Raw genomic sequence first — 11,457 nt, forward strand, 5'->3', positions numbered from 1 at the left:
AACCAACCACGAGCACGAGTAAACCAATCCACACAACGACACACTTGGGTCGAGCACGAATTGGAGGCTATGTGAATTTGAATCACCAATCTAATAGACTAGATTGACAAAGCAAAGGTTTCACAAAAGCTAAAACAAGTGTATAACTCTCCAAAGTAAGAGAAACTCAATATTTTATAAACTAGATCAATTCTTGAATATTTCGATCGTATCCCACATGCATGGTTGGTATGTGCCTTTTATAGGCCTAAAACACTTCCAAATTAACCTTTCATATCCCCAAGTGACTCCTTGGTGGACGTACATTCAATACTTGGTCAAAAATAACTAAAAACTATGCATTCTTGGTCATAACCGAGTAAAACCCATGCATGACCATGTGAATCCGAGAATTGGTGTATAAATGCACTTTGAATGTAGTTGAAAGGTCTCTTTTGACCACATGGCTGCACTTGGACGAGTTGGGCTCCTATTGTGGGCTTCCTTGGGCTTGAATTAATGAAATTAAGCTCACATGTTGGGCCTCCGATTGTGACTTGATCCCATTAGCAAGGACTAAGTTGGATTGGGCTTGAATTACTTCTTGCATTCTCTTCAACCTTTCTCTTGTCATTGGCCCACTTCCAATGGTTAAATCTTGGTCCATTGGATCTTGAATTTCTTTTGCTTATTGGACGCCCTTGATATTCCTATCATCCTCCCCTTCTTGAAAAGGAGTCGTCCTCGACTCTTCATTATCTGCATCATAAAAAGGAGAAAGATCAGAAACATTAAAAGTAGCACTTACTCCATACTGACCAGGTAAATCAAGTTTGTAAGAATTGTCATTAATTCTTTCAAGGACTCGGAATGGTCCATCCCCTCTTGGCATGAGCTTGGACTTCCTTTTGTCGGGAAACCTCTCTTTTCTAAGATGCAACCATACTAAGTCTCCCGGTTCAAAGATAACTCGTTTCCTTCCCTTGTTCGCTCGGTTCATGTACTGTTGAGTCATTATCTCAATATTACTTTTGACCTTTTCATGGATTTGCTTGACAAATTCAGCACGTTTCTTTCCATCCATATTTACTCTCTCCTGCAAAGGCAAGGGAATTAAATCAATAGGTGCAAGAGGATTAAAACCATAAACAATCTGAAAGGGTGAAAACTTAGTAGTGGAGTGGATAGCCCTATTGTACGCAAACTCGACATGCGGTAGACACTCTTCCCAACTCCTTAAGTTCTTTTTCACAATTGTTCTCAACAATGTCGAAAGTGTCCTATTGACCACCTCAGTTTGCCCATCGGTTTGTGGATGGCAAGCAGTAGAGAAAAGCAACTTAGTTCCAAGCTTGCCCCACAAAGTTTTCCAAAAGTAGCTAAGGAACTTGGCATCTCGATCGGACACTATAGTCCTTGGCATACCATGAAGCCTCACAATTTCCTGAAAGAAAAGATTAGCAATATTAGAGGCATCATCAACTTTATGGCATGCTATAAAGTGTGCCATTTTGGAAAACCTGTCTACAACAACAAAAATAGAATCTCTCCCCCTCTTAGACCTAGGTAATCCCAAAACAAAGTCCATTGAAATATCTTCCCAAGGTACACTAGGAATAGGGCCCGCATGTACAATCCATGGGGATTAAGCTTTGACTTTGCCTTATGACAAACTATGCATTTTCCCACAAACTTTTCAACATCTCTACGCATCTTTTGCCAATAAAAGTGTTCGCTCAAGACTCCCAAAGTTTTAGAAATACCAAAGTGACCCATCAAACCCCCAGAATGTGCTTCCTTTAACAATAATGAACGAATAGAACAATTAGGAACACAAAGCTGGTTGGCTCGAAATAAAAATCCATCATGCAAATAGAATTTCCAAACACTTTACCAAAATCAACATCATTAGCATACAAATCTTTGATGAGCTCAAAACCAAGAATTTTAGCATCCATTATTGAAAGTAAAACATACCTTCTTGAAAGTGCATCAGCAACAATGTTCTCCTTACCTTTCTTGTGCTTGATCACATATGGAAATGACTCAATAAACTCTACCCACTTTGCATGTCGACGGCTAAGCTTGCTTTGACTTTTAATATACTTGAGTGCTTCATGATCAGAATGTATTACAAACTCTTTTGGCCACAAATAATGTTGCCAAGTTTCCAATACTCTAACCAATGCATAAAGCTCCTTGTCATATGTAGGGTAGTTAAGTGTTGGCCCACTTAATTTCTCACTAAAATATGCAACCGGCCTACCTCCTTGCATAAGAACTCCTCCTATGCCAATCCCACTTGCATCACATTCAATTTCAAAAGTCTTACCAAAGTCGGGAAGGGCTAGCAAAGATGCATGGGTAAGCTTCTCTTTTATAGCTTGAAAGGCTTTCTCTTGTGCGTTTCCCCACTTGAATGGAACATTTTTCTTGGTTAACTCGTTCAATGGGCTGCCATGGTGCTAAAGTCCTTCACAAATCGCCTATAAAAGCTTGCGAGGCCGTGAAAGCTCCTCACTTCTCCAATAGTGGTGGGGGTTGGCCAATCTTGAATAGCTTTGACCTTTTCTTCGTCAACTGTGTTTCCTTCACTACTTACAACAAAACCAAGGAAAATAACTTTGTTAGTGCAAAAGTCACACTTTTTCAAGTTTCCAAACAACCATTCCTTTCTTAGAACCTCTAGGACTTGTTTTAAATGTGTTACATGCTCTTCCAAAGTCCTACTATAAACAAGGATGTCATCAAAGTACACAACCACAAATTTGCCTATAAATGCACGCAAAACTTGATTCATCAATCTCATACATGTACTAGGTGCATTACTAAGTCCAAATGTCATAACTAACCACTCATAAAGCCCATGCTTTTTTTTGAAAGCGGTTTTCCACTCATCTCCTTCTTTTATTCTAATTTGATGATAACCACTTTTTAAATCAATTTTAGAAAAGATAGTTGAACCATTTAACTCATCAAGCATATCGTCTATCCTAGGAATAGGGTGGCGATATCTTATCGTTATGTTGTTAATGGTTCGACAATCGACACACATCCGCCATGTGCCATCCTTCTTAGGTACGAGCAACACCGGAACGGCACAAGGACTAAGGCTCTCCTTCACATAACCTTTGGCCATCCATTCTTGGATTTGCCTTTGAATCTCTTTGGTTTCTTCGGGATTGGTACGATATGCTGGGCGGTTTGGCAAGGATGCTCCCGGAATGAAGTCAATTTGATGTTCTATCCCTCGAATGGGTGGCAAACCTGGTGGCATCTCATCCGGAAAGACATCTTCATAATCCTGCAAAAGAGATGTAACAACACTAGGCAAAGAAGAGGTTAGGTCGTAAGAATTCAACATAGCCTCTTTGTACACAAGTACTATGAGGTTTTGTCGAGAAAACAAAGCTTCCTTGATTTCACTCTTCCTAGCAACTAGTAAACTCTCTTTCTCTTCTTTTTCCCTCTCCTTTTTCTTTCTTCTCGCAACTTTGCTCTCTTTTTCTCCCTCTTTTGAATCTTTCATTCTTTTTTCACTCTCATTTTCACTTTCTTCTTTTCCTTTCTCTTTCCTTTTCTCACACTCTCTTTTCTTTTCTCTCAAGATTTGATCTTGCAAAATTTGTTTTGGTGTCATCGGATTGAGAGTTATTGATTCTTCTCGAAGCACAAAAGAGTAACGATTTTGGAATCCATCATGTGTTACTTGCCTATCAAACTGCCATGGTCTTCCCAACAGTATGTGGCATGCTTTCATTGGTACAACATCACATAAAACCTCATCCTTATATCTTCCAATTGAAAAAAATACCTTTACTTGCTTGGTCACCTTCAGCTCTCCACACTCATTCAACCATTGAAGCTTGTACGGGCGGTGGTGCTTGAAAGTAGGTAGACTTAATTTTTGAACCAATTCAGTACTTGCCACATTGCAACAACTTCCACCATCAATAATCATACTACATACCTTTCTATGAACTTGACAGCGTGTATGGAACAAGTTTTCTCTTTGGCAATTATCTTCCTCCAACATCTGGCCACTAAGGGTTCTTCTAGTAACAAGCAATTCTCCTTCTTCGGCATACTCTCCATCACCATCTTCTTTTGATGATTCCTCTTTGTCGATGATTTCTTCCTCGGTTTCCAACTCTCCATGATTGTTGAAGATCATTGTACGTCGGTTAGGACACTCACTTGCTATGTGTCATTTTCCTTGGCACTTGAAACACTTTATATCACGATTTCTTGAAGAATTGGGCTCAGGCTGTACCTTTTTGGTAGCAACTTTGTCATCATGTTTAGGATCTGCCTGCTTGAATCTTGATGTAGTAGGGGTGTCTTTCTTAGGGTTGTTCTTCCATGGACCGAATGCCGACGAGTTAGAAGTCTTCCTCAAATGTCCTCTTCGCTTGAGTTGTTGTTCCACCTTGATGGCTTGGTGTACCATCTCTTCAAGTTCTACATAGTGGTGCATCTCCACAACATCGGCGATTTCCCGATTGAGCCCATGCAAGAAACGAGCCATAGTTGCTTCATTGTCCTCTATAATGTTAGTTCGAATCATGGCAATCTCCATCTCCTTGTAGTACTCATCAACACTTTTAGAACCTTGAGTAAGACGTTGGAGATGGTTGTGAAGCTCACGACGATAATAGGATGGAACGAACCTTCTCCTCATGGTTGCTCTCATCTCTTCCCATGTTGTGATGGGACGTTCACCATTCCTAACCCGTTCCTTTTGCATTTGATCCCACCAAACAAGAGCATAATCAGTAAACTCAAGGGCTGCGAGTTTTACCTTTTTACTCTCCGAGTAGTTGTGGCATGAAAAGATTTGCTCGACACGCATCTCCCACTCTAAATACACTTCGGGATCACTCTTTCCTTTAAATGAAGGAATGGTGACCTTAACTCCTCCTAGGCCACCGTCTTCTTCTCTAGGTCGTCTCGGTCTATCTCTTGGCCGATTCAATCTTCTTGGCCGAATGTCCTCATATTCTTCTCCATCGCTTGGATCCTCCAAATACTCATTATAAATAGGGGGTTGAGGACGTGGATTTACAGCATGTCTTTGATTTGTAGCTCTTGGACCGGCTACTTGATTCTCTACTTGATCCAATCTTTCATGAAGTCCTTCTAGTTTACGGTCAAGCAACTTCTCAAAGTGGCTTACTAAGGCTTGCATATGGAATGCATCGACCCCACCTTGCATCGTTTGTCCCGAGTTGTTGTCATCACTTGCTTGAGCAACTCCTTTATCTCGATTTTCTGTCATTTAGTAAAATATTTTATTTTTTTTTTTGTGTTTTTATAGGAACCTCACCAAATGCTTGCCACACTCTTTTTTTCTCTCTTTATTTTTCTCCTCGTGTTTCACTCCTCACTTAATAGGCTCACACTTTTGGCCCTCAATAATAGTCTCACTTCACTCAACACTCTCTAATCTAAGCTCTTGTGAAACTCAATGCTTTATCTAGTGACTCAAACACAAATGCCAATTCTTTTCTCAACCAAGTATGCGTATGTGGACGCTTTACACTCACCCGTAGCTAGAGAAAGGTCTAAAGCAGTTCGGTATAACTGGGGAAATGAAGACCAATTGGCTTACAAAGATAATAGCCAAGTAAAGTGATGAACGATTTTTTTTTTTGTTTCTATATTTTTTTTTTGTTGCTCTCCTTTTTTTTTTTTTGAGCTTTTCTTTTTGCTGTTTTTCTTTTGTTTTTTTAAATATAACAATAGGGGGGAGGTACGGAAGATTGTGGTGGTAGATAAAAGATTCAAGGTAAATCAAATGAAATAAAGAAAGTCTACCGTATCAACTTAGGCTCTGATACCACATGATATGGTATTGACCATGGGTGGCCCGATCTTTACGGCGTAGGCTAGAAATGGATAAAGTGGTTCGTGACCTGAGGAATGTAAATAGTCAACCACGTTATATGAACGTGACCTACTACTTAGAACATTCAACCAACCACGAGCACGAGTAAACCAATCCACACAACGACACACTTGGGTCGAGCACGAATTGGAGGCTATGTGAATTTGAATCACCAATCTAATAGACTAGATTGACAAAGCAAAGGTTTCACAAAAGCTAAAACAAGTGTATAACTCTCCAAAGTAAGAGAAACTCAATATTTTATAAACTAGATCAATTCTTGAATATTTCGATCGTATCCCACATGCATGGTTGGTATGTGCCTTTTATAGGCCTAAAACACTTCCAAATTAACCTTTCATATCCCCAAGTGACTCCTTGGTGGACGTACATTCAATACTTGGTCAAAAATAACTAAAAACTATGCATTCTTGGTCATAACCGAGTAAAACCCATGCATGACCATGTGAATCCGAGAATTGGTGTATAAATGCACTTTGAATGTAGTTGAAAGGTCTCTTTTGACCACATGGCTGCACTTGGACGAGTTGGGCTCCTATTGTGGGCTTCCTTGGGCTTGAATTAATGAAATTAAGCTCACATGTTGGGCCTCCGATTGTGACTTGATCCCATTAGCAAGGACTAAGTTGGATTGGGCTTGAATTACTTCTTGCATTCTCTTCAACCTTTCTCTTGTCATTGGCCCACTTCCAATGGTTAAATCTTGGTCCATTGGATCTTGAATTTCTTTTGCTTGTTGGACGCCCTTGATATTCCTATCATCCTCCCCTTCTTGAAAAGGAGTCGTCCTCGACTCTTCATTATCTGCATCATAAAAAGGAGAAAGATCAGAAACATTAAAAGTAGCACTTACTCCATACTGACCAGGTAAATCAAGTTTGTAAGAATTGTCATTAATTCTTTCAAGGACTCGGAATGGTCCATCCCCTCTTGGCATGAGCTTGGACTTCCTTTTGTCGGGAAACCTCTCTTTTCTAAGATGCAACCATACTAAGTCTCCCGGTTCAAAGATAACTCGTTTCCTTCCCTTGTTCGCTCGGTTCATGTACTGTTGAGTCATTATCTCAATATTACTTTTGACCTTTTCATGGATTTGCTTGACAAATTCAGCACGTTTCTTTCCATCCATATTTACTCTCTCCTGCAAAGGCAAGGGAATTAAATCAATAGGTGCAAGAGGATTAAAACCATAAACAATCTGAAAGGGTGAAAACTTAGTAGTGGAGTGGATAGCCCTATTGTACGCAAACTCGACATGCGGTAGACACTCTTCCCAACTCCTTAAGTTCTTTTTCACAATTGTTCTCAACAATGTCGAAAGTGTCCTATTGACCACCTCAGTTTGCCCATCGGTTTGTGGATGGCAAGCAGTAGAGAAAAGCAACTTAGTTCCAAGCTTGCCCCACAAAGTTTTCCAAAAGTAGCTAAGGAACTTGGCATCTCGATCGGACACTATAGTCCTTGGCATACCATGAAGCCTCACAATTTCCTGAAAGAAAAGATTAGCAATATTAGAGGCATCATCAACTTTATGGCATGCTATAAAGTGTGCCATTTTGGAAAACCTGTCTACAACAACAAAAATAGAATCTCTCCCCCTCTTAGACCTAGGTAATCCCAAAACAAAGTCCATTGAAATATCTTCCCAAGGTACACTAGGAATAGGGCCCGCATGTACAATCCATGGGGATTAAGCTTTGACTTTGCCTTATGACAAACTATGCATTTTCCCACAAACTTTTCAACATCTCTACGCATCTTTTGCCAATAAAAGTGTTCGCTCAAGACTCCCAAAGTTTTAGAAATACCAAAGTGACCCATCAAACCCCCAGAATGTGCTTCCTTTAACAATAATGAACGAATAGAACAATTAGGAACACAAAGCTGGTTGGCTCGAAATAAAAATCCATCATGCAAATAGAATTTCCAAACACTTTACCAAAATCAACATCATTAGCATACAAATCTTTGATGAGCTCAAAACCAAGAATTTTAGCATCCATTATTGAAAGTAAAACATACCTTCTTGAAAGTGCATCAGCAACAATGTTCTCCTTACCTTTCTTGTGCTTGATCACATATGGAAATGACTCAATAAACTCTACCCACTTTGCATGTCGACGGCTAAGCTTGCTTTGACTTTTAATATACTTGAGTGCTTCATGATCAGAATGTATTACAAACTCTTTTGGCCACAAATAATGTTGCCAAGTTTCCAATACTCTAACCAATGCATAAAGCTCCTTGTCATATGTAGGGTAGTTAAGTGTTGGCCCACTTAATTTCTCACTAAAATATGCAACCGGCCTACCTCCTTGCATAAGAACTCCTCCTATGCCAATCCCACTTGCATCACATTCAATTTCAAAAGTCTTACCAAAGTCGGGAAGGGCTAGCAAAGATGCATGGGTAAGCTTCTCTTTTATAGCTTGAAAGGCTTTCTCTTGTGCGTTTCCCCACTTGAATGGAACATTTTTCTTGGTTAACTCGTTCAATGGGCTGCCATGGTGCTAAAGTCCTTCACAAATCGCCTATAAAAGCTTGCGAGGCCGTGAAAGCTCCTCACTTCTCCAATAGTGGTGGGGGTTGGCCAATCTTGAATAGCTTTGACCTTTTCTTCGTCAACTGTGTTTCCTTCACTACTTACAACAAAACCAAGGAAAATAACTTTGTTAGTGCAAAAGTCACACTTTTTCAAGTTTCCAAACAACCATTCCTTTCTTAGAACCTCTAGGACTTGTTTTAAATGTGTTACATGCTCTTCCAAAGTCCTACTATAAACAAGGATGTCATCAAAGTACACAACCACAAATTTGCCTATAAATGCACGCAAAACTTGATTCATCAATCTCATACATGTACTAGGTGCATTACTAAGTCCAAATGTCATAACTAACCACTCATAAAGCCCATGCTTTTTTTTGAAAGCGGTTTTCCACTCATCTCCTTCTTTTATTCTAATTTGATGATAACCACTTTTTAAATCAATTTTAGAAAAGATAGTTGAACCATTTAACTCATCAAGCATATCGTCTATCCTAGGAATAGGGTGGCGATATCTTATCGTTATGTTGTTAATGGTTCGACAATCGACACACATCCGCCATGTGCCATCCTTCTTAGGTACGAGCAACACCGGAACGGCACAAGGACTAAGGCTCTCCTTCACATAACCTTTGGCCATCCATTCTTGGATTTGCCTTTGAATCTCTTTGGTTTCTTCGGGATTGGTACGATATGCTGGGCGGTTTGGCAAGGATGCTCCCGGAATGAAGTCAATTTGATGTTCTATCCCTCGAATGGGTGGCAAACCTGGTGGCATCTCATCCGGAAAGACATCTTCATAATCCTGCAAAAGAGATGTAACAACACTAGGCAAAGAAGAGGTTAGGTCGTAAGAATTCAACATAGCCTCTTTGTACACAAGTACTATGAGGTTTTGTCGAGAAAACAAAGCTTCCTTGATTTCACTCTTCCTAGCAACTAGTAAACTCTCTTTCTCTTCTTTTTCCCTCTCCTTTTTCTTTCTTCTCGCAACTTTGCTCTCTTTTTCTCCCTCTTTTGAATCTTTCATTCTTTTTTCACTCTCATTTTCACTTTCTTCTTTTCCTTTCTCTTTCCTTTTCTCACACTCTCTTTTCTTTTCTCTCAAGATTTGATCTTGCAAAATTTGTTTTGGTGTCATCGGATTGAGAGTTATTGATTCTTCTCGAAGCACAAAAGAGTAACGATTTTGGAATCCATCATGTGTTACTTGCCTATCAAACTGCCATGGTCTTCCCAACAGTATGTGGCATGCTTTCATTGGTACAACATCACATAAAACCTCATCCTTATATCTTCCAATTGAAAAAAATACCTTTACTTGCTTGGTCACCTTCAGCTCTCCACACTCATTCAACCATTGAAGCTTGTACGGGCGGTGGTGCTTAAAAGTAGGTAGACTTAATTTTTGAACCAATTCAGTACTTGCCACATTGCAACAACTTCCACCATCAATAATCATACTACATACCTTTCTATGAACTTGACAGCGTGTATGGAACAAGTTTTCTCTTTGGCAATTATCTTCCTCCAACATCTGGCCACTAAGGGTTCTTCTAGTAACAAGCAATTCTCCTTCTTCGGCATACTCTCCATCACCATCTTCTTTTGATGATTCCTCTTTGTCGATGATTTCTTCCTCGGTTTCCAACTCTCCATGATTGTTGAAGATCATTGTACGTCGGTTAGGACACTCACTTGCTATGTGTCATTTTCCTTGGCACTTGAAACACTTTATATCACGATTTCTTGAAGAATTGGGCTCAGGCTGTACCTTTTTGGTAGCAACTTTGTCATCATGTTTAGGATCTGCCTGCTTGAATCTTGATGTAGTAGGGGTGTCTTTCTTAGGGTTGTTCTTCCATGGACCGAATGCCGACGAGTTAGAAGTCTTCCTCAAATGTCCTCTTCGCTTGAGTTGTTGTTCCACCTTGATGGCTTGGTGTACCATCTCTTCAAGTTCTACATAGTGGTGCATCTCCACAACATCGGCGATTTCCCGATTGAGCCCATGCAAGAAACGAGCCATAGTTGCTTCATTGTCCTCTATAATGTTAGTTCGAATCATGGCAATCTCCATCTCCTTGTAGTACTCATCAACACTTTTAGAACCTTGAGTAAGACGTTGGAGATGGTTGTGAAGCTCACGACGATAATAGGATGGAACGAACCTTCTTCTCATGGTTGCTCTCATCTCTTCCCATGTTGTGATGGGACGTTCACCATTCCTAACCCGTTCCTTTTGCATTTGATCCCACCAAACAAGAGCATAATCAGTAAACTCAAGGGCTGCGAGTTTTACCTTTTTACTCTCCGAGTAGTTGTGGCATGAAAAGATATGCTCGACACGCATCTCCCACTCTAAATACACTTCGGGATCACTCTTTCCTTTAAATGAAGGAATGGTGACCTTAACTCCTCCTAGGCCACCGTCTTCTTCTCTAGGTCGTCTCGGTCTATCTCTTGGCCGATTCAATCTTCTTGGCCGAATGTCCTCATATTCTTCTCCATCGCTTGGATCCTCCAAATACTCATTATAAATAGGGGGTTGAGGACGTGGATTTACAGCATGTCTTTGATTTGTAGCTCTTGGACCGGCTACTTGATTCTCTACTTGATCCAATCTTTCATGAAGTCCTTCTAGTTTACGGTCAAGCAACTTCTCAAAGTGGCTTACTAAGGCTTGCATATGGAATGCATCGACCCCACCTTGCATCGTTTGTCCCGATTTGTTGTCATCACTTGCTTGAGCAACTCCTTTATCTCGATTTTCTGTCATTTAGTAAAATGTTTTTTTTTTTTTGTGTTTTTATAGGAACCTTACCAAATTCTTGCCACACTCTTTTTTTCTCTCTTTATTTTTCCCCTCGTGTTTCACTCCTCACTTAATAGGCTCACACTTTTGGCCCTCAATAATAGTCTCACTTCACTCAACACTCTCTAATCTAAGCTCTTGTGAAACTCATGCTTTATCTAGTGACTCAAACACAAATGCCAATTCTTTTCTCAACCAAGTATGCGTATGT

The 11,457-nt window shown here is 40.0% G+C and overlaps 2 pseudogenes; both read right to left on the bottom strand.

Annotated features, from left to right (window-relative positions):
• Positions 1-667: 667 nt before the first annotated feature.
• Positions 668-5,257, bottom strand: LOC148787425 (uncharacterized; annotated as a pseudogene).
• A 1,086-nt stretch (positions 5,258-6,343) lies between these two features.
• Positions 6,344-11,210, bottom strand: LOC148787426 (uncharacterized; annotated as a pseudogene).
• Between the last annotated feature and the right edge of the window lie 247 nt (positions 11,211-11,457).

This window comes from Sesamum indicum, linkage group LG7 (genome assembly GCF_026168435.1).
Source record: "Sesamum indicum cultivar Baizhima isolate 11 linkage group LG7, ASM2616843v1, whole genome shotgun sequence".
Taxonomy (NCBI): Eukaryota; Viridiplantae; Streptophyta; class Magnoliopsida; order Lamiales; family Pedaliaceae; genus Sesamum; species Sesamum indicum.